We start from the raw sequence: 24,477 nt of genomic DNA, 5'->3' as shown, positions 1-24,477 counted from the left end.
GACTGGGCCTCCACTGCCCTCTGGGGCAGAGCATTCCACACAGCCACCACTCTCTGGGTGAAGTAGTTTCTCCTCATCTCTGTCTTAAATGGTCTACCCCGTATTTTAAAGTTGTGTCCTCTGGTTCGGCACTCCCCCATCAGCGGAAATATGTTTCCTCCTGCCAGAGTGTCCAATCCTTTCATAATCCTATACGTTTCAATCAGATCACCTCTCAGTCTTCTAAACTCAAGGGTATACAAGCCCAGTCGCTTCAGTCTTTCCGTGTAAGGCAATCCTGCCATTCCAGGAATTGACCTCGTCAACCTACGCTGCACTCCCTCAATAGCCAGAATGTCTTTCCTCAAATTTGGAGACGAGAATTGTACACAGTACTACAGGTATGGTTTCACCAGGGCCCTGTACAGCTGCAGAAGCACCTCTTTGCTTCTATACTCAATTCCTCTTGTTATGAAGGCCAGCATGCTATTAGCCTTCTTCACGACCTGCTGTACCTGCATGCTTGCCTTCATTGACTGGTGGACAAGAACACCCAGATCTCTCTGAACAGCCCCTTTACCTAATTTGATACCATTGAGGTAGTAATCTGCCTTCCTGTTCTTGCCACCAAAGTGGATAACCAGACATTTATCCACATTAAACTGCATTTGCCATGCATCAGCCCACTCACCTAACTTGTCCAGGTCACCCTGTAATCTCCTAACATCCTCATCACATTTTACCCTACCACCCAGCTTTGTATCATCAGCAAATTTGCTAATGTTATTGCTGATACCATCTTCTATATCATTTACATATATTGTAAACAGCTGCGGTCCCAGCACGATCCCTGCGGTACCCCACTGGTCACTGCCTGCCATTCTGAAATGGAGCCGTTAATCACTACCCTTTGTTTCCTATTAGCCAACCAATTCTCTATCCAATCTAGTACTTTGCCTCAATACCGTGCGCCCTAATTTTACTCACTAACCTCTTGTGTGGAGGAACAGGCCAGACCATGGCATTCCCATCGCCTGTCATTAACGAATTCGGCTCCTCTCACATCAAGCTGTGGTCCTAACCACAAAACTCACCTTGATATATCTCGGGATCCCGGTGGTTAGGATTGCAGGCTGTAACAGATGGGTACGATCATGGTGAATAATGCCTGGATACACCCCCAGGGACTGGAAGGTAGATGGAACTCCCCGGGTGATCACCTTAGTTTCCTTCATTTGCAGTGTTTGAGTGTTCCTGGCTGGGCCCAGTATTGATTGCCTGTCCATAGCTGCTCGGGAGCTGGTTTTGGTGGTGAGCTGCACATTGAACTGTTGCAGGTGGTGGACCCACAATGTCCTTCGGGAAGGAATTCCTGGAGTTTGAGCCAGGAGGTCCCATTCCCTTGCATTTATTCTGCTCACCGGATGTTGGCTATGCATCACAATTCTGTATGGATTCTCAGAACGGAATATGTTTTGTCAAAACAGTTAGGAGAGCCACAGTCACTCAGTGGTTAGCACTGTCACCTCACATCGCCAGAGACCTGGGTTTGATTCCACTCCTGAGCGACTGTCTGTGTGGAGTTTGTACATTCTCTCTGCATCTGTATGGGTTTTCTCCCACTGTTCAATGGTGGGCATTTTTGACAGATTGCCCATAGTGTCGAGGGATATTCCGGTTAGCTGGAATAGCCATGGGAAATGCAGGGTTTCACAGATATCATCAGGGGATAGATCTGAGTTGGATTCTCTTCAGAGGGTCATTGTGGTCTCGATGGGCTGAAGGGCCTGTTTCTGTTCTGTAGGGATTCTATGATATCACTTCTCAGCCATATGATAATCGGTTTGACCAATGTACAAAATGGCTTTCGCTCAAACAGCAGGCTACTCAGACAACAAACATAACCAGCTTTTAAAATTAGTTTTGTAATTCATTGTATAAGCTTCTTTCTATTCAAAAGACTGGGTGGGGGAGGGGGAATGGGTGAAATGTTCCTGCCTCCTTGCTAAAACACAGATAGACAGCCAAGAGATGCTGGTTATATTGGACAAGTTATACTCCCAAATCACAAAAGCCAGACAGCAGCCAGATGGTTATCCCATCAGCATAATGTAAAAGGCAACAGTTCCCCTGGGCAGACATATCCCTAATAACGTCTCCACCAAACAAAGGAGGGCCCAAACAGGAAGGTACCGGGTCCTGCTACACAAAGAAACTAACAGGAACAAGCCATCCAAATGATTAGCAACGCTTCAAACTATTAACTGATTCTTTGAATTGGCCAGAAGTATAGAAAGTTCTGGGAAACCATCCAGAAATGAACGAAACCAGGGATCACCTGCAGACTGATCTCTTGAATTTTCTGGATGCTTTCTGAGGTGACCAACATGGCAAGGGACAGAGACCAGCTCACCATCCAGAGAGAGGGAGAGAGAGAGGGAGAGAGAGACAAGCTGAAGGAAACCTCAGGAGCATGGGAGAGAGGGAGTGTGAAAAACCATTGAGAGAGAGAGCTGGAACCAACTGGAATACTGAGTGTCATCCCTTCAGTCTGTCCATGCTTTAACGCCTGTTTGTCTCAGTCTGACTTCCCCTTCTCTCTTTGTCCTTCTCTCTCCCTGTCTGTCTCTTTCTCTCAATCTGCCTTTCTCTCACACCCTCCCTCTCACTGTCTGTCTCTGCCCCATCTTTCTCTCATCCCCCTTCTCCATCCCCACTCGCTCTACCTCTCTCTCTTCTTCTCACCCTCCCTTTCTCTTTTTCTTTATTTCAGACCTGAAAGTGCTCACCCAATTTTGACCCCGCTAAAAACATTTGCCCCTCATTTTAACTCTCCTCCCAAATTTATTCCCTTCCCCAAATACCTTCCCTCCCTAATACCTACCTTACCAACTGTGCCCCCCTCAAATATTTCGCTGCCCACAACATTGCTGTGAGCCCCACTCCCTGGGGCAGAGGGAAATGAGTGGAAAAGTATGGAGCTGGAAAAGCCCAGCAGGTCAGGCCTCAACCATCGACTCTCCTGGCTGACCTGCTGTGATTCCCCAGCTCCACACTTTGTAACTCTGACTCTCCAGCATCTGCAGTCCTCACTTTCTCACACAGGTAAATGAGTCTGGGTTGACTGACTAGCCTGTAACGATTTTAATGTACAGCAAGATCCCAGTCCGAGAATTACAGAAGGTTTACATCACAGATGGAGTCCTTTCTGCTCATCATCCCCCCTCACCCATTAAATGATCCTGATCCTGTTCAGGATCCTCAGGATTGGCCCCTGAATGGCCTCATTGACTATCCTTCCTGTGCAGACCTCTTCACAACCCTGTCTCAGATTTTGCATCACATGCTATACCTCCCTCCATCTCTCTCTGACAACAGCCCCTCCTTTCTCCACTAACCCCAAAACTCCATCAAACCCTCCCCCTGTCTCTGGCTGTCCCACTCTCTCCTTGTCTCCCACTCTCCCCCTTCCCATGCAGACTCACAGTCCCTGGGCTGGAGGACACAGTGCAGAGACTAACTCACCTTTTGACTGACTGCAGTAATGCACAACAAGATCCCACTCTGAAACCATCGCCAAGTACACACACTGTCCTTCTCCCTCCATATATGCCCTTCTCTCTCTCTCTCTCTCCCTGTCTCTCTCACTCTGTCCTTTTCTAACTCCGCGTCCCTGACTCTTACTGCCCATTTCTCTCTCTCCACTTTCTCAATCTCCACTCTCTCCATGTCTCTCTCTCTTTTTATCACTCTCCCTTTCTCTTTCTCTTTTTCTTTATTTCAGACTCACTCAGAAAAGTACTTCATGTTCCTTCCACTCACCCCCTCCCCACAGTGGGTGTAAAACCTAGGAGAGACCAGGCACTGAGGCAAGCTCTTCCCAATGCCCCTTCCCCCAGTCACTGGGACAGAGCAGAGGGGTCCAGGGAGAAAGAGGGAGAGCAACTACACGAGAGAAAGAGAGATGGATGGACAGACAGTGAGAGGGAGGGAGAGAACAAGAGAAAGGCAGAGGGGGATAGAGGAAGGGAGAAGAACTGGGAGAGAGCAGACAGAGACAGAGAGAGAGAGAGAGAGAGAGAGAGAGAGTTAAACTCCAGGAAGAGAAATACAATGTCAGACAGATACAAGGAGAAAATGGGAGGAGAAAGACAGGGAGAGTTCAGGCAGACAGCAAGACAGAAATCCCAGGGAGAGATATAGGACAGAGAGAGAGAGGAGTTACAACAGCAGAGAGATAGAGCTGAGAGAGTGGGGTGGTAGTGGGGGCTATGATGTTGCTAGAGTGATGTACAGACAGGAATAGCAAGATCCCACAGAGCTGAGAGACAGATGCAGAGAGAGATGAGCAAGGTGTTAGTTTTGTGAAAGACTGAATGATTAAGCATTCCTGAAAAACCAGGTGAGGTGACAAAGGGGGAAGGGAATCTACTGGGAAATGTAAACAGGACAGAGATGTGAAGGATGGTGAGAGATAGAGATTGAAGGAAAGATGTGGGAGAGAGAACTGGGAAAAACAAAAACAGACATGAGAGCTGCAGAGAGAGAGGGAAGGAGTGAGATCTGTGGGATCAGATCCCTCTCTAGCATTTTGCTCCTTTGTCTCTCCCCGTTCCCACAGATGGCCTGAATCCCATGATTTGTCTGTGTGTGTGTGTGTGTGTGTGTGTGTGTGTGTGTGTGTGTGTGTGTGTGTGTGTGTGTGTGTGTGCTCTCGTCTGATAATTCCTTATCGCAGGATAATTTGATTCTCTGTCTCTGTACTGTCCGGGTTTCAGCTCCCAAATCAATACTAAATCATTCACGATTCTATTGAATAGTAGAGCAGGCTCGAGGGGCTGAATGGTCTCCTCCTGTTCCTATTTCAGATGGTCTTATGTTCTTAACACTACCTCCCAGCTCTTGGTCCCCACACTGGAGGTTATGACTCCACAAGGCCCTGATCTGTAGAGTGCTGCACTCTTCCGTGAGTCTCGGAGGGAACCAGCCTGATTTGGATTGGAGTTGGAGCCTCTCAGTGAGAAGTGAAATCTCCTCGAGATTCCCCTCAGTCTCTCACTGTAAGGTGGAGCAGGCCAGTCTCCGGGAAGCAAACAACTGGCCAGGTCTGCCCTGTCCTCCAGCTCCATTTCAGAAGGTCACAAGGGAGGGGCTTGGTTCCTTCATCAGCTTCCCGTGCTCTCCCTTCTGGGTTAGAGTGGGGGCCGAATGGCCTTGCTCCTGGCTCTTCTTGAGGTGCAGGCTGGCAATGATTGTGTTATACACGGCATGCCCCTGGAGTGAGGTTGGTTAGCTCAGTTGGCTGGTCAGTTAGCTTACCACACTAGCTAAAGTTACCCTGAAGGACTCTCCTTCCCAACCTCTCCCCTCAGCTGGGCCATGGTGACCCTCTGATTAAATCCCCACCAGACCCCGCTCTGTAATGAGGAGCTGTCCCATGCTCTGGTAAGACTACGGTGACATTACATTGGTTTGTACCTGGAGCACTGTGTGCAGGACTAGTCACTGCATTGCCAGAGGGATGTTAGTGTGTGGGGAAGGTTTACGGGATGTATCCCCACTGGAATGAACAGCCCTCTCTTTCCCCCAGTTAATTCACTCTTGCAGCCTTTGTGTCTTTGGAGACACCACCTCACCTGAAACAGCAGCAGGATTTTATATTCATGGGCACCTGATAAGATTGGCTAGTTTACACACACACACACACACACACACACACACACACACACACACACACACACACACACTCTCTCTCTCTCTCTCACAAACACTCACTCTCTCAAACATACACACACTCTCACTCCCTCAAACACATACACACACACTCTCTCACAAACACACACTCAGACAGACACGTACAAAAACACATAATCCCTCTCTCACACACACAGACACACAGAGATACGCACACATGCACTCTCTCTCACACACACGGACAGACACTCGCTTTCTGTGTCTCTCTCTCACAGAGATAAGCACACAAAACCACGGTTACTGTACAAACGTGGAGGAAGGTTCAATGGAGAGGTCACTTTCCAAGGACTGAACCCTGATCTCGCATGATGACTGCTCCAGGGAGACAAACAGCAACTGCAAATGACTTGTTGGATCTTCCTGTGCACCGCATCTTGCATCGATAGCATTGGTCTGTTTGGGTGCCTGCTTTTCTAGAGAGTCTCCAAGCATCAAGTGACCATACATTGACAACAGTTTTTCTCCAATCCATGTTTAAGACACCTGGTGATGTTATTTTTCACTGATTGTTTAAAAAGATCTGAATCTTTTAAAATGGACGTGGCCTCCATCCCAAACCATTTCCACAAGCCACGCTGACCATCCCTAATCAATCCTTGCTTTTCCAAATCCATGTAAATTGTCTCTCAGAATGCTCTCCAACAGCTTACCCACCACTGCCATCAGGCTCACAGCTCCATAGTTCAATGGCTGTTCCCTGCAGCCTTACTTCAATAATGGCCCATCATTAATCACCCTCCAGTCTTCAGGCACCTCACCCGTTGCCACTGATCGGTCCATCTGACAAGGCCATCTCCATCCTTCTGTAATCTAAGGCTATCATCCTCAGTATTTATCACCCAACCAATCTTCATATCATCCATGAACCCAATGATTAACCCTCCACCATTCAAATCTAAATCTTTTCTATCAACCACATCAGCAAGACCCCAACAGTGAGACATGAACAGACAGAGATTTCTAATTGGGCCATCATTGTCTGCTTCCTGCCACTCAGCATTCTGCGCCAAATTCCTTGGATCTTGAGTTTTTATGTTCACTATCAGTTTCCAATATGGGTCCTGATAAAAGCCTGACTGACCTCCAAGCAGGCGACAGGAAAGTATTGCCCTTATTTAAACACCTGGTCACCTCCTTAAAAAGTGCAATCCCATTGGTCAGACCTGACCCCTCCTTAACACAACCATTCTGACTGGTCTTCATGAACTCCAGTCTATTTAAATGCTGATTAATTCTATCTCCCAAAATTGCTTCCAACAGACGTCCCACCCACGATATTAGCCTGACTGGCCTGTAGCTGGCTGATATATCTCATGCTCCTTCTTGAATAACAGTACCACCTGGTCAGTCCGAAGACATCTCTCCTGTGGCCAGAGGGGATTTGAAAATGTTTGCAAGTGTACCTGCTCCTTCCTCCATCACCTCATTCGGTAAACTGAGATACATTTCCACCGTCTTTGGAGATTTATTGGGTTGGAAGAAGGCCAGAACACTCAGAACCATCTCTCTCTCTATATATGCTAATTCATTTAATTGTATCAAGGAGCATCTTCACAATTTCATATCAACCCTGTCCCAATGAGCACTGACAAAATGAATCCATTCACGGTAGCCTCTGGATCCATGCACAAATTCTCACTGTGTTCCACAACTTACTCTTTCTGTCATTATCAATTCACCATTAATGTCACTGTAAGGTACTTTCAGATTTTTATTTCCTCTCTTAGCACTCCTCTCTCCCAGGCAATTCGCCTGCGATACGATTTGGAGGAGCGTGGATTAGCATTGGGAAGTTCAGAAGTAAGGAACACCCGACTGTGCTGAGTGTGGGGCAGTGGGATTCATTTGGGATGAGCACATGGAAGCTGAGGAATAAACCTCAGTCCTGCAGCATGAAAATATACAATTGAGCTGGCAGGTCAGTCACACGAAACGAAAACTTGATCCCTGGGAAAAGAGGGTGGTAACAAAATGAAGGCGTTCTGTTTGAACACAGCCTCTGGAATTTGAACGTGGGAATCATTGCTGAGCAGGGTTTGTAGGAAGCAGAGGCAGAAATATACTGAACAATTTCAGATATTCCTCTTAGACCACAAGACATGGGAGCAGAAATTAGGCCATTCAGCCCATCTGATAGTGTGGCACTCACTCAGTCCTGCCTCTCTTACAATGCAGGTATCCCCCAGACTGATGCGCTGACAGTGCAGCACTCCCTCAGTCATGATCCTCTGACAGTGCAGCACTCCCTCAGTACTGACTCTCTGACACTGCAGCACTCCCTCAGTACTGACCCTCTGACAGTGCAGCACTCCCTCAGTACTGACTCTCTGACACTGCAGCACTCCCTCAGTGCTGTCTGTCTGACACTGCAGCACTCCCTCAGTACTGACCTTCTCACAGTGCAGTACTTCCTCAGTACTGACCTTCTCACAATGCAGCACTGCCCCCAGATTGACCCTCTGACATTGCAGCAATCCCCCATTACTGACCCCCCTGATAGCGCAGCACTCCCTCAGTAGTATCCTCTGACAGTGCAGCATTTCCACAGTACTGACCTTCCGACAGTATGGCACACCTGCAGTGCTGACTCTCTGACAGTGCAGCCCTCCCTCAGAACAGACCTTCTGACAGTGCAGCACTGCCTCAGTACTGACCCTCTGACAGTGAATATCTCCTACAGTACAGTCCCTCCGACAATGCAGCTCTCAACAGTACAGACCCTCCGACATTGAAGCACTCCCTCAGTAATGACCCTCTGACAGTGCAGCACTCCCTCAGTACTGACCCTCTGACAATGAAGCACTCCCTCCGTACTGACCCTCTGACATTGCAGCACTACCTCAGTCCTGACCCTCTGACAGTGCGGCCCTCCCTCAGAACTGACCCTCCGACATTGCGGCACTCCCGCAATACTGAGCCTCTGACAGTGCAGCGCTCCCTCAGTACTGATACTCTGACAGTGCAGCACTCCCTCAGTACTGACCCTCTGACAGTGCAGCAATCCCTCAGTACTGGCCCTCTGACAGTGCTGCACTCCCTCAGTACTGACCCTCTGACAGTGCAGCACTCCCTCAGTACTGATCCTCTGACAGTGCAGCACTCCCTCAGTACTGACCCTCTGACAGTGCAGCACTCCCTCAGTACTGATCCTCTGACAGTGCAGCACTCGGTCAGTACTGACCCTCTGACAGTGCAGCACTCCCTCAGTACTGGCCCTCTGACAGTGCAGCAGTCCCTCAGTACTGACCCTCAGACAGTGCAGCACTCCCTCAGTACTGGCCCTCTGACAGTGCAGCACTCCCTCAGTACTGATCCTCTGACAGTGCAGCACTCCCTCAGTACTGACCCTCTGACAGTGCAGCACTCCCTCAGTACTGACTCTCTGACACTGCAGCACTCCCTCAGTACTGACCCTCTGACAGTGCAGCACTCCCTCAGTACTGACTCTCTGACAGTGCAGCACTCCCTCAGTACAGACCCTCTGACAGTGCAGCACTCCCTCAGTACTGGCCCTCTGACAGTGCAGCACTCCCTCAGTACTGACTCTCTGACAGTGCAGCACTCCCTCAGTACTGACCGTCTGACAGTGCAGCACTCCCTCAGTACTGGCCCTCTGACAGTGCAGCACTCCCTCAGTACTGGCCCTCTGACAGTGCAGCACTCCCTCAGTACTGACCCTCTGACAGTGCAGCACTCCCTCAGTACTGGACCTCTGACAGTGCAGCACTCCCTCAGTACTGACCCTATGACAGTGCAGCACTCCCTCAGTACTGACTCTCTGACACTGCAGCTCTCCCACAGTGCTGTCTCTCTGACACTGCAGCACTCCCTCAGCACTGACCCTCTGACAGTGCAGCACTCCCTCAGTACTGACTCTCTGACACTGCAGCACTCCCTCAGTACTGACCTTCTCACAGTGCAGCACTGCCCCCAGATTGACCCTCTGACATTGCAGCAATCCCCCATTACTGACCCCCCCGAGAGCGCAGCACTCCCTCAGTCGTATCCTCTGACAGTGCAGCATTTCCACAGTACTGACCTTCGGACAGTATGGCACACCTGCAGTGCTGACTCTCTGACAGTGCAGCCCTCCCTCAGAACTGACCTTCTGACAGTACAGCACTGCCTCAGTACTTACCCTCTGACAGTGCAGCTCTCCTACAGTACAATCCCTCCGACATTGCAGCACTCAACAGTACAGACCCTCCGACATTGCAGCACTCCCTCAGTAATGACCCTCTGACAGTGCAGCACTCCCTCAGTACTGATCCTCTGACAGTGCAGCACTCCCTCCGTACTGACCATCTGACATTGCAGTACTCCCTCAGTCCTGACCCTCCGACAGCGCCGCCCTCCCTCAGTACTGACCCTCCGACAGTGCGGCACTCCCTCAGTACTGACCCTCTGACAGTGCAGCGCTCCCTCAGTACTGACTCTCTGACAGTGCAGCGCTCCCTCAGTACTGACCCTCTGACAGCGCAGCACTCCCTCAGTACTGAGCCTCTGACAGTGCAGCACTCCCTCAGTACTGACACTCTGACAGTGAAGCACTCCCTCAGTACTGACCCTCTGACAGTGCATCATTCCCTCAGTACTGACCCTCTGACAGTGCAGCACTCCCTCAGTACTGACCCTCTGACAGTGCAGCACTCCCTCAGTACTGACACTCTGACAGTGAAGCACTCCCTCAGTACTGACCCTCTGACAGTGCAGCACTCCCTCAGAAATGACCCTCTGACAGTGCAGCGCTCCCTCAGTACTGACCCTCTGACAGTGCAGCACTCCCTCAGTACTGATCCTCTGACAGTGCAGCACTCCCTCAGTACTGACCCTCTGACAGTGTGGCACTCCCTCAGTACTGACCTTCTGACAGTGTGGAACTCCCTCCGTACTGGCCCTATGACAGTGCAGCACTCCCTCAGTACTGATCCTCTGACAGTGCAGCACTCCCTCAGTAATGACCCTCTGACAGTGCAGCACTCCCTCAGTACTGACCATCTGACACTGCAGCACTCCCTCAGTACTGACCCTCTGACAGTGCAGCACTCCCTCAGTACTGACCCTCTGACAGTGCAGCACTCCCTCAGTACTGGCCCTCTGACAGTGCAGCACTCCCTCAGCACTGATCCTCTGACAGTGCAGCACTCCCTCAGTACTGACCCTCAGACAGTGCAGCACTCCCTCAGTACTGACTCTCTGACACTGCAGCATTCCATCAGTACTGGCCCTCTGACAGTGCAGCACTCCCTCAGTACTGATCCTCTGACTCTGCAGCACTCCCTCAGTACTGACCCTCTGACAGTGCAGCACTCCCTCAGTACTGACTCTCTGACACTGCAGAACTCCCTCAGTACTGGCCCTCTGACAGTGCAGCACTCCCTCAGTACTGGCCCTCTGACAGTGCAGCACTCCCTCAGTACTGACCCTCTGACAGTGCAGCACTCTGACAGTGCAGCATTCCCTCAGTACTGACCATCTATCAGTGCAGCACTCCCTCAGTACTGACCCTCTGACAGTGCAGCACTCCCTCAGTACTGACCCTCTGACAGTGCAGCATTCCCTCAGTACTGACCCTCTGACAGTGCAGCACTCCCTCAGTACTGACCCTCTGACAGTGCAGCATTCCCTCAGTACTGACCCTTTGACAGTGCAGCACTCCCTCAGAAATGACCCTCTGACAGTGCAGCGCTCCCTCAGTACTGGCCCTCTGACAGTGCAGCACTCCCTCAGTAATGATCCTCTGACAGTGCAGCGCTCCCTCAGTACTGGCCCTCTGACAGTGCAGCACTCCCTCAGTAATGATCCTCTGACAGTGCAGCACTCCCTCAGTACTGACCCTCTGACAGTGCAGCACTCCCTCAGTACTGACTCTCTGACACTGCAGCACTCCCTCAGTACTGACCCTCTGACAGTGCAGCACTCCCTCAGTACTGACCTTCTGACAGTGCAGCACTCCCTCAGTACTGGCCCTCTGACAGTGCAGCAATCCCTCAGTACTGATCTTCTGACAATGCCACACTCCCTCAGTACTGGCCCTCTGACAGTGCAGCACTCCCTCAGTACTGATCCTCTGACAGTGCAGCACTCCCTCAGTACTGACCCTCTGACAGTGCAGCACTCCCTTAGTACTGACTCTCTGACACTGCAGCACTCCCTCAGTACTGACCCTCTGACAGTGCAGCACTCCCTGAGTACTGGCCCTCTGACAGTGCAGCGCTCCCTCCGTACTGACCCTCTGACAGTGCAGCACTCCCTTAGTACTGGCCCTCTGACAGTGCAGCACTCCCTCAGTACTGACCCTCTGACAGTGCAGCACTCCCTCAGTACTGACTCTCTGACACTGCAGCTCTGCCACAGTGCTGTCTCTCTGACACTGCAGATCTCCCTCAGCACTGACCTTCTCACAGTGCAGCACTGCCCCCAGATTGACCCTCTGACATTGCAGCAATCCCCCATTACTGACCCCCCCCCGATAGCGCAGCACTCCCTCAGTCATATCCTCTGACAGTGCAGCATATCCACAGTACTGACCTTCCGACAGTATGGCACACCTGCAGTGCTGACTCTCTGACAGTGCAGCCCTCCCTCAGAACTGACCTTCTGACAGTGCAGCACTGCCTCAGTACTGACCCTCTGACAGTGCAGCACTCCCTCAGTACTGACCCTCTGACAGTGCAGCACTCCCTCAGTACTGACCCTCTGACAGTGCAGCACTCCCTCAGTACTGACCCTCTGACAGTGCAGCACTCCCTCAGTACTGACCCTCCGACAGTGCAGCACTCCCTCAGTACTGACCATCTGACAGTGCAGCACTCCCTCAGTACTGACCCTCTGACAGTGCAGCACTCCCTCAGTACTGACCCTCTGACAGTGGAGCACTCCCCCAGTACTGACCCTCTGACAGTGCAGCACTCCCTCAGTACTGACCCACTGACAGTGTAGCACTCCCTCAGTACTGACACTCTGACAGTCCAGCACTCCCTCAGTACTGACCCTCTGACAGTGCAGCACTCCCTCAGTACTGACCCTCTGACAGTGCAGCACTACCTCAGTACTGGCCCTCTGACAGTGCAGCACTCCCTCAGTACTGATCCTCTGACAGTGCAGCACTCCCTCAGTACTGACCCTCTGACAGTGCAGCACTCCCTCAGTACTGACTCTCTGTCACTGCAGAACTCCCTCAGTACTGGCCCTCTGACAGTGCAGCACTCCCTCAGTACTGGCGCTCTGACAGTGCAGCACTCCCTCAGTACTGACCCTCTGACAGTGCAGCATTCTGACAGTGCAGCATTCCCTCAGTACTGACCATCTATCAGTGCAGCACTCCCTCAGTACTGACCCTCTGACAGTGCAGCACTCCCTCAGTACTGACCCTCTGACAGTGCAGCATTCCCTCAGTACTGACCCTCTGACAGTGCAGCATTCCCTCAGTACTGACCCTCTGACAGTGCAGCACTCCTCAGAAATGACCCTCTGACAGTGCAGCGCTCCCACAGTGCTGATCCTCTAACAGTGCAGCACTCCCTCAGTACAGACCCTCTGACAGTGTGGCACTCCCTCAGTACTGACCTTCTGACAGTGTGGCACTCCCTCCGTACTGACCCTCTGGCAGTGCAGCACTCCCTCAGTACTGACTCTCTGACACTGCAGCACTCCCTCAGTACTGGCCCTCTGACAGTGCAGCACTCCCTCGGTAATGATCCTCTGACAGTGCAGCACTCCCTCAGTACTGACCCTCTGACAGTGCAGCACTCCCTCAGTACTGACTCTCTGACACTGCAGCACTCCCTCAGTACTGGCCCTCTGACAGTGCAGCACTCCCTCAGTACTGACCTTCTGACAGTGCAGCACTCCCTCAGTACTGGCCCTCTGACAGTGCAGCACTCCCTCAGTACTGATCTTCTGACAGTGCCGCACTCCCTCAGTACTGATCCTCTGACAGTGCAGCACTCCCTCAGTACTGACCCTCTGACAGTGCAGAACTCCCTCAGTACTGACCCTCTGACAGTGCAGCACTCCCTTAGTACTGACTCTCTGACACTGCAGCACTCCCTCAGTACTGACCCTCTGACAGTGCAGCACTCCCTGAGTACTGGCCCTCTGACAGTGCAGCACTCCCTCCGTACTGACCCTCTGACAGTGCAGCACTCCCTTAGTACTGGCCCTCTGACAGTGCAGCACTGCCCCCAGATTGACCCACTGACATTGCAGCAATCCCCCATTACTGACCCCCCCGATAGCGCAGCACTCCCTCAGTCATATCCTCTGACAGTGCAGCATATCCACAGTACTGACCTTCCGACAGTATGGCACACCTGCAGTGCTGACTCTCTGACAGTGCAGCCCTCCCTCAGAACTGACCTTCTGACAGTGCAGCACTCCCTCAGTACTGACCCTCTGACAGTGCAGCACTCCCTCAGTACTGACCCTCTGACAGTGCAGCACTCCCTCAGTACTGACCCTCTGACAGTGCAGCACTCCCTCAGTACTGACCCTCTGACAGTGCAGCACTCCCTCAGTACTGACCCTCTGACAGTGCAGCACTCCCTCAGTACTGGCCCTCTGACAGTGCAGCACTCCCTCAGTACTGACCCTCTGACAGTGCAGCACTCCCTCAGTACTGGCCCTCTGACAGTGCAGCACTCCCTCAGTACTGATCCTCTGACTGTGCAGCACTCCCTCAGTACTGACCCTCTGACAGTGCAGCACTCCCTCAGTACTGACTCTCAGACACTGCAGCACTCCCTCAGTACTGGCCATCTGACAGTGCAGCACTCCCTCAGTACTGACTCTCTGACACTGCAGCACTCCCTCAGTACTGGCCCTCTGACAGTGCAGCACTCCCTCTGTACTGACCCTCTGACAGTGCAGCACTCCCTCAGTACTGATCCTCTGACAGTGCAGCACTCCCTCAGTACTGACCCTCTGACAGTGCAGCACTCCCTCAGTACTGACTCTCTGACAGTACAGCACTCCCTCAGTACTGGCCATCTGACAGTGCAGCACTCCCTCAGTACTGACCCTCTGACAGTGCAGCACTCCCTCAGTACTGGCCCTCTGACAGTGCAGCACTCCCTCAGTACTGGCCCTCTGACAGTGCAGCACTCCCTCAGTACGGACTCTCTGACACCGCAGCTCTCCCACAGTGCTGTCTCTCTGACACTGCAGCACTCCCTCAGCACTGACCCTCAAACATTGCAGCACTCCCTCAGTACTGACTCTCTGACACTGCAGCACTCCCTCAGTACTGACCTTCTCACAGTGCAGCACTGCCCCCAGATTGACCCTCTGACATTGCAGCAATCCCCCATTACTGACCCCCCCGATAGAGCAGCACTCCCTCAGTCGTATCCTCTGACAGTGCAGCATTTCCACAGTACTGACCTTCCGACAGTATGGCACATCTGCAGTGCTGATTCTCTGACAGTGCAGCCCTCCCTCAGAACTGACCTTCTGACAGTGCAGCACTCCCTCAGTACTGACCCTCTGATAGTGCAGCTCTCCTACAGTACAATCCCTCCGACATTGCAGCACTCAACAGTACAGACCCTCCGACATTGCAGCACTCCCTCAGTAATGACCCTCTGACAGTGCAGCACTCCCTCAGTACTGATCCTCTGACAGTGCAGCACTCCCTCCGTACTGACCCTCTGACATTGCAGTACTCCCCCAGTCCTGACCCTCCGACAGCGCCGCCCTCCCTCAGTACTGACCCTCCGACAGTGCGGCACTCCCTCAGTACTGACCCTCTGACAGTGCAGCTCTCCTACAGTACAATCCCTCCGACATTGCAGCACTCAACAGTACAGACCCTCCGACATTACAGCACTCCCTCAGTACTGACCCTCTGACAGTGCAGCACTCCCTCAGTACTGATCCTCTGACAGTGCAGCACACCCTCCGTACTGACCCTCTGACATTGCAGTACTCCCTCAGTCCTGACGCTCCGACAGCGCCGTCCTCCCTCAGTACTGACCCTCCGACTGTGCAGCACTCCCTCAGTACTGACCTTCTGACAGTGCAGCGCTCCCTCAGTACTGACTCTCTGACAGTGCAGCACTCCCTCAGTACTGACACTCTGACAGTGCAGCACTCCCTCAGTACTGACCCTCTGACAGTGCAGCACTCCCTCAGGTCTGACCCTCTGACAGTGCAGCACTGCCTCAGTACTGACCCTCTGACAGTGCAGCACTCCCTCAGTACTGACCCTCTGACAGTGCAGCATCCCTCAGTACTGACCCTCTGACAGTGGAGCACTCCCCCAGTACTGACCCTCTGACAGTGCAGCACTCCCTCAGTACTGACCCTCTGACAGTGGAGCACTCCCTCAGTACTGACCATCTGACAGTCCAGCACTCCCTCAGTACTGACCCTCTGACAGTGCAGCACTCCCTCAGTACTGACCCTCTGACAGTGCAGCACTCCCTCAGTACTGACCCTCTGACAGTGCAGCACTCCCTCAGTACTGACCCTCTGACAGTGCAGCACTCCCTCAGTACTGACCCTCTGACAGTGGAGCACTCCCCCAGTACTGACACTCTGACAGTGCAGCACTCCCTCAGTACTGACCCTCTGACAGTGCAGCAGTCCCTCAGTACTGACCCTCTGACAGTCCAGCACTCACTCAGTACTGACCCTCTGACAGTGCAGCACTCCCTCAGTACTGACCCTCTGACAGTGCAGCACTCCCTCAGTACTGATCCTCTGACAGTGCAGCACTCCATCACTACTGACCCTCTGACAGTGCAGCACTCCCTCAGTACTGACCCTCTGACACTGCAGCACTCCCTCAGTACTGACCCTCTGACAGTGCAGCACTCCCTCAGTACTGACCCTCTGACAGTGCAGCACTCCCTCATTACTGATCCTCTGACAGTGCAGCACTCCCTCAGTACTGACCCTCTGACAGTGCAGCACTCCCTCAGTACTGACTCTCTGACACTGCAGCACTCCCTCAGTACTGACCCTCTGACAGTGCAGCACTCCCTCAGTACTGGCCCTCTGACAGTGCAGCACTCCCTCAGTACTGACCCTCTGACAGTGCAGCACTCCCTCAGTACTGGCCCTCTGACAGTGCAACACTCCCTCAGTACTGATCCTCTGACAGTGCAGCACTCCCTCAGTACTGACCCTCTGACAGTGCAGCACTCCCTCAGTACTGACTCTCTGACACTGCAGCACTCCCTCAGTACTGGCCCTCTGACAGTGCAGCACTCCCTCAGTACTGACCCTCTGACAGTGCAGCACTCCCTCAGTACTGGCCCTCTGACAGTGCAGCACTCCCTCAGTACTGATCCTCTGACAGTGCAGCACTCCCTCAGTACTGACCCTCTGACAGTGCAGCACTCCCTCAGTACTGACTCTCTGACACTGCAGCACTCCCTCAGTGCTGACCCTCTGACAGTGCAGCACTCCCTCAGTACTGACCCTCTGACAGTGCAGCACTCCCTCAGTACTGTCCCTCTGACACTGCAGCACTCCCTCATTACTGGCCCTCTGACAGTGCAGCACTCCCTCAGTACTGACCCTCTGACAGTGCAGCACTCCCTCAGTACTGACTCTGACACTGCAGCGCTCCCACAGTGCTGTCTCTCTGACACTGCAGCACTCCCTCAGCACTGACCCTCTGACAGTGCAGCATTTCCACAGTACTGACCTTCCGACAGTATGGCACACCTGCAGTGCTGACTCTCTGACAGTGCAGCCCTCCCTCAGAACTGACCTTCTGACAGTGCAGCACTGCCTCAGTACTGACCCTATGACAGTGCATCTCTCCTACAGTACAATCCCTCCGATATTGCAGCACTCAACAGTACAGACCCTCCGACATTGCAGCACTCCCTCCGTACTGACCCTCTGACAGTGCAGCTCTCCTACAGTACAATCCCCCCGACATTGCAGCACTCAACAGTACAGACCCTCCGAATTTGCAGCACTCCCTCAGTAATGACCCTCTGACAGTGCAGCACTCCCTCAGTACTGATCCTCTGACAGTGCAGCACTCCCTCCGTACTGACCCTCTGACATTGTAGTACTCCCTCAGTCCTGACCCTCCAACAGCGCCGCGCTCCCTCAGTACTGACCCTCCGACAGTGCGGCACTCCCTCAGTACTTACCCTCTGAGAGTGCAGCGCTCCCTCAGTACTGACTCTCTGACAGTGCAGCACTCCCTCAGTACTGACACTCTATCAGTGCAGCACTCCCTCAGTACTGACCCTCTGACAGTGCAGCACTCCCTCAGTACTGACCTTCTGACAGTGCAGCACTCCCTCAGTACTGGCCCTCTGACAGTGCAGCACTCCCTCAGTACTGGCCCTCTGACACTGCAGGACTCCCTCAGCACTGACCCTCTGACAGTGCAGCACTCCCTCAGTACTGACTCTCTGACACTGCAGCACTCCCTCAGTACTGACCTTCTCACAGTGCAGCACTGCCCCCAGATTGACCCTCTGACATTGCAGCAATCCCCCATTACTGACCCCCCCGATAGAGCAGCACTCCCTCAGTCGTATCCTCTGACAGTGCAGCATCTCCACAGTACTGACCTTCCGACAGTATTGCACACCTGCAGTGCTGACTCTCTGACAGTGCAGCCCTCCCTCAGAACTGACCTTCTGACAGTGCAGCACTGCCTCAGTACTAACCCTCTGACAGTGCAGCTCTCCTACAGTACAATCCCTCCGACATTGCAGCACTCAACAGTACAGACCCTCCGACATTGCAGCACTCCCTCAGTAATGACCCTCTGACAGTGCAGCACTCCCTCAGTACTGATCCTCTGACAGTGCAGCACTCCCTCCGTACTGACCCTCTGACATTGCAGTACTCCCTCAGTCCTGACCCTCCGACAGTGCGGCACTCCCTCAGTACTGACCCTCTGACAGTGCAGCACTCCCTCAGTACTGACATTCTGACAGTGCAGCACTCCCTCAGTACTGACCCTCTGACAGTGCAGCATTCCCTCAGTACTGACCCTCTGACAGTGCAGCACTCCCTCAGTACTGACCCTCTGACAGTGCAGCACTCCCTCAGTACTGACACTCTGACAGTGAAGCACTCCCTCAGAAATGACCCTCTGACAGTGCAGCGCTCCCTCAGTACTGATCCTCTGACAGTGCAGCACTCCCTCAGTACTGACCCTCTGACAGTGTGGCACTCCCTCAGTACTGACCCTCTGACAGTGTGGCACCCACTCCGTACTGACCCTCTGGCAGTGCAACTCTCCCTCAATACTGTTCCGATGACAGTGCAGCACTCCCTCAGTACTGACCCTCTGACAGTGAAGCACTCCCTCAGATCTGACCCTCTGACAGTGCAGCACTCCCTCAGTACTGACCCTCTATCAGTGCAGCACTCCTTCTGTACTGACCCTCTATCAGTGCAGCACTCCCTCAGTACTGACCCTCTGACAGTGCAGCTCTCCCTCAGTACTGACCCTCTATCAGTGCAGCACTCCCTCAGTACTGGCCCTCTGACACTGCAGCACTCCCTCAGTACTGACCCTCTGACAGTGCAGCACTCCCTCAGTACTGACCCTCTGACAGTGAGGCATTGCACGTATACTGACCCTCCCACAGTGTGGGGCACCTTCATACTGACTTTCAGATGATGCGGCACATTCTCTGATCATTCAGTACTCCCTCAGAACTGACCCTCTGACACTGCAACAGCCCCTTGGCCCTGCGCCCCTGACGGTGCTGCAATCCCTCAGTACTGACCCTCTGACAGTGCAGCACACCTTCAGCACTGCTCCTTTGAATCTGCAGCACACCCTCAGAAATGACGCCCTGACACAACAGCATTCCCTCAGTACTGACACTCTGACACTGCAGCACTCTCTTTGCACTGACATTTCTACAATGTGGCATTCTCTCAGTACTGACCCTCCGACAATGTAGCCCTCCCTCAATACCGATGCGCTTACAGTGCAGCACTCCCCCGATACCGACCCTCCGATAACGTGGCATTTTCTCAGTACTGACTCTCCGACAGAGCAGAACTCCCTCAGTACTGACCCTTTGGCAGTGCAGCTCTCCCTCAGTACTGACCCTCTGAAACAACACTCCCTCAGAACTGACACACTGACCGTGTAGCGCTCCCTCAGTAATGACCCTTTGAGTGTGCATCACTCTCTCAGTACTGACCCTCTGGCAATGCAGAAATCACTCAGTACTGACTGTCCGACACATAGTGTGGTGCTCCCTCAGTACTGACCCCCTCACAGTGCGGTCATCCCTCAGTACTGACCCTCTCACAGCGCAGTGATCCCTCAGTACTAATCCCCTCAGAGTGTGGTGCTCCCTCAGTCCTGACCCCCTCACAGCGCGTTGATCCCTCAGTACTGACCCCCTCAGAGTGTGGTGCTCCCTCAGTACTGACCCCCTCACATCGCGGTGATCCCTCAGTACTAATTCCCTCAGAGTGTGGTGCTCCCTCAGTACTGACCCCCTCACAGCGCGGTGGTCCCTCAGTACTAATCCCGTCAGAGTGAGGTGCTCCCTCAGTACTGACCCCCCCACATCGCGGTGATCCCTCAGTACTGACCCCCTCGCAGTGCGGTGATCCCTCAGTACTGACCCCCTCACAGCGCGGTGATCCCTCAGTACTGACCCCCTCACAGCGCGGTGATCCCTCAGTACTAATCCCCTCAGAGTGTGGTGCTCCCTCAGTTCGAACCCTTTCACAGTGCAGCGCTCCCTCAGTAGTAACCCTCTCACAGTGCGACACTCTGACAGCATGGCCATCCATTAGTACTGACCATCAGAGACTGCGCACTTCATCATTACTGACCCTCTCACTGCACAGCAATCCCTCCATCCTGACTCACTGACAATGCAGCACTCCCTCCATACTGACCCTCTGACAATGCAGCACTACCTCCACACTGATCCTCTGTCAATACAGCACTCCCTCCACACTGACCCTCTGACAATGCTGCACTCCCTCCACACTGATCCTCTGATAATGCTGCACTCCCTCCACACTGATCCTCTGATAATGCTGCACTCCCTCCATACTGACCCTCTGACAATGCAGCACTCCCTCCACACTGATCCTCTGACAATACTGCACTCCCTCCACACTGATCCTCTGACAATACTGCACTCCCTCCACCCTGATCCTCTGTCAATACTGCCCTCCTTTCACACTGACCCTCTGACAATGCTGCACTCCCTCCACACTGATCCTCTGATAATGCTGCACTCCCTCCACACTGATCCTCTGATAATGCTGCACTCCCTCCATACTGACCCTCTGACAATGCAGCACTCCCTCCACACTGATCCTCTGTCAATACAGCACTCCCTCCACACTGACCCTCTGACAATGCTGCACTCCCTCCACACTGATCCTCTGACAATGCTGCACTCCCTCCACACTGATCCTCTGATAGTGATGCACTCACTCAGTACTGACTCTCTGACAGTGTGGAAGTGGCCCTATACTGACCCTCCGACAGTGTGGCCCAATCTCAGGACAAAACCTCTGACAGTACAGCACTCCATCATAACTGATACTCTGACAGTACAGCACTGCCTCAGTACTGACTCATTGACAGTGTCGCACTCCCTCAGTACTGACTCATTGATAGTGAAGCACTCCCCCAGTACTGACCCTCAGGCTCGGTCCTGCTCCTCTGACAGTCCAGCAGTGCCTCAGTACTGACCCTCTGACAGTGTAGCACTCTCTCTGTACTGACCCTCTGACAGCGTAGCACTCTCTCTGTACTGACCCTCTGACAGTGTGGCACTCCCTCTGTACTGACCCTCTGACAGTGTGCTGTTCCCTCAGTACTGACCCTCTGTCATTTTCAACCCACCCTGAGCTTCTTCATTACGCTGATTTGAACACAGGTAAAGAAACAGAGTTAGTGACCATCCACCGTCACCCTGTTCTTAAACTTATTTTCAAATGTGGCTTGTATGTGATTCCCACACCCTCTAATAGTTGCCTGGAAGGTGGGGGTGGGGTGTACTCTCCTGCTGCAGTCCTTGGGTGACCCACAGTGATGTTAGGGAGGGAGCTCCAGGAGTTTGACCTGAACCATGTAAAGAGCTCTCTTACTGGAGTGTCCTTTTTAAAGTTGGGAAGTTATTATAGACCAGGAGGACCCGAGAGCTGCTGTCTTGTCAGAGAGAGAGGCTGGTGGGTCACACACCTCAGGTGAGAGGCGAGGTTGAGAAGCTGGGGCCTTCATGGTAATTTCAGACATGATAGAGATTGAACCAACAATGTTGGCATCACGAACCTGTTAGCTGTGGTAACTGACCCCCCTTTGTAGCAGAGGGATTCAATCCTTTGAACAGAGCAAGCTGGAGAATTCAACACTAAAATCAATCTGTACGGACGCGCTAGAGACCTGAAACATCAATACAGAGATTGCTGAAGAAGCTCAGCATGTCTGGCAGCATCTCTGAAGGGAGAGGGAGAAAGAGACAGAGAGAGAGTTCACCTTTCAATCCAGTGATTTCTGCGGGAAAGTTCCTTCAGAGCAGACCGTTTTGAGGAAGAGTCACTTGAAATGCGAATTGTTCCTCTCTCTTCACCGTTGCTACCTGCTGAATTGTGCTGAATTTCCCCACCATCTGTTTACTTGAGAACTTGACCTGATCCAAGTGTCACTGAGTAATTCAGTCTGTGTTCAATGCCCTGAGGCTGCTTCTGCTGAAAGTTGACAAACAGGTTTAAGGCTTTGTAAGGTATTGTATTCGGAGGGCGGGCTATATGGGAGAACAGATACAGAACACAGGCACATTAGGTCTGAGCTGTTCCTTCTGAACTAACATCACAAAGTTACATTGATCAGGATCTTTGTGAAGTGCCTTTGTCAAGTGACCCTTCCTCAAAACGGTCTGTTCTGAAGGAACTTTCCCGCAGAAATCACTGGATTGAAAGGTGAACTCTCTGTCTCTTTCTCCATCTCCCTTCAGAGATGCTGCCGGACATGCTGAGCTTCTTCAGCAATCTCTGTATTGATGTTTCAGGTCTCTAGTGCGTCCGTACAGATTGATTTTAGTGTTGAATTCTAAAGCTTGCTCTGTTCAAAGGATTGAATCACTCTGCTACAAAGGGGGGTCAGTTACCACAGCTAACAAGTTCGTGATGCCAACATTGTTGGTTCAATCTCTATCATGTCTGAAATGACCATGAAGGCCCCAGCTTCTCAACCTCGCCCCTTACCTGAGGTGTGTGACCCACCAACCTCTCTCTCTGACAAGACAGCAGCTCTCGGGTCCTCCTGGTCTATAATAACTTCCCAACTTTAAAAAGGACACTCCAGTAAGAGAGCTCTTTACATGGTTCAGGTCAAACTCCTGGAGCTCCCTAGCTAACATCACTGTGGGATACCCAAGGACTGCAGCAGGAGAGGACACCCCACCCCCACCTTCCAGGCAACTATTAGAGGGGGTGGGAATCACATACAAGCCACATTTGAAAATAAGTTTCATAACAGGGTGACGGTGGATGGTCGCTAACTCTGTTTCTTTACCTGTGTTCAAATCAGCGTAATGAAGAAGCAAAGGGTCAGTTAAAAATGACAATGATATCCTTTCGTAGGTTGGTGTTTATTAGAGTTTGTATCGACAGTATGAATGTTTCAGCACTTATTCAAGGGCATGCAGGTAGCTGCCAGAGGAAGTGATGGGGCTGGTAGAATTGCGACATTTAAAAGGCATCAGGATGAGTATGTGAATAGGAAGGGTTTAGAGGGATATCAGCCAAGTGCTAGCAAATGGGATGAAATGAGATGAGAATATCTGGTTGGTATGGACAAGTTGGATAGGACCGTCCATTTCCAAGCTGTGCATCTCTGTGACTCTGTGCCACTGAATAGTCTATTGCAGAGAGTTTCATCTCAGTGACTCTGTGCCTCTGAATACTCTATTGCAGAGAGTTTCAGACAGGGTTTGGTTTGTGTGTCTCTCTCATGCTTCCTCAGAATCTGCAAACCCTATGTCTCCAAATTTCCACAAGACTCTGTTAAATAGAAAAAAAGTGGGTCGGTGCTGAGGGAGTGCTACAATGTCGGAAGGTCAGTACTGAGGGAGTGCTGCACACTCAGAGGGTCAGTACTGAGGGAGTGCTGCACTGTCAGAGGGTCAGTACTGAGGGAGTGCTGCACTGTCGGAAGGTCAACACTGAGGGAGTGCTGCACTGTCGGAAGGTCAACACTGAGGGAGTGCTGCACTGTCAGAGGGATTGAATCCCTCTGCTACAAAGGGGGGTCATTAACCTCAGCTAACAGGTTCGTTCTGCCAACATTGTTGGTTCAATCTCTATCATGTCTGAAATTGCGATGAAGCCCTGAGGGAGTGCTGCACTGCCAGAGGGTATTACCTAGGGAGTGCTGTACTGTCAGAGGGTTAGTACTGTGGGAGTAATGCACTGTAAGATGGTCAGTACTGAGGGAGAGCTGCACTGTCGGAGGGTCAGTACTGAGGGAGTGCTGTACTGTCAGAGGGTTAGTACTGTGGGAGTGTTGCACTGTAAGATGGTCAGTACTGAGGGAGTGCTGCAATGTCAGAGGGTCAGTACTGATGGAGCGCCGCACTGTGAGAGGGTCAGTACTGAGGGAGTGCTGCACTGTCAGAGGGTCAGTAATGAGGGAGTGCCACACTGTCAGAGGGTCTGTACTGAGGGAGTGCTGCACTGTCAGAGGGTCAGTACTGAGGGAGTGCTGCAGTGTCAGAGGGTCAATACTGAGGGAGTGCTGCACTGTCAGATGGTCAGTACTGAGGGAGC

At 52.4% G+C, this 24,477-nt stretch overlaps 1 long non-coding RNA gene across 1 annotated transcript in view; it reads left to right on the top strand.

Moving 5' to 3' along the window:
* Positions 1-22,519: 22,519 nt before the first annotated feature.
* Positions 22,520-24,477, top strand: part of LOC140485504 (uncharacterized) — a 57,457-nt gene continuing 55,499 nt past the window's right edge. Inside the window, exon 1 of the long non-coding RNA XR_011962367.1 lies at positions 22,520-22,629. This is a non-coding gene — a long non-coding RNA (uncharacterized lncRNA). The remainder of the gene's footprint in view (positions 22,630-24,477) is intronic.

Source organism: Chiloscyllium punctatum, chromosome 14 (assembly GCF_047496795.1).
Source record: "Chiloscyllium punctatum isolate Juve2018m chromosome 14, sChiPun1.3, whole genome shotgun sequence".
Classification (NCBI taxonomy): domain Eukaryota; kingdom Metazoa; phylum Chordata; class Chondrichthyes; order Orectolobiformes; family Hemiscylliidae; genus Chiloscyllium; species Chiloscyllium punctatum.
The sequence above is the reverse complement of the archived record's forward strand: the minus strand, read 5'-3'. Positions and strand labels throughout refer to the sequence as shown.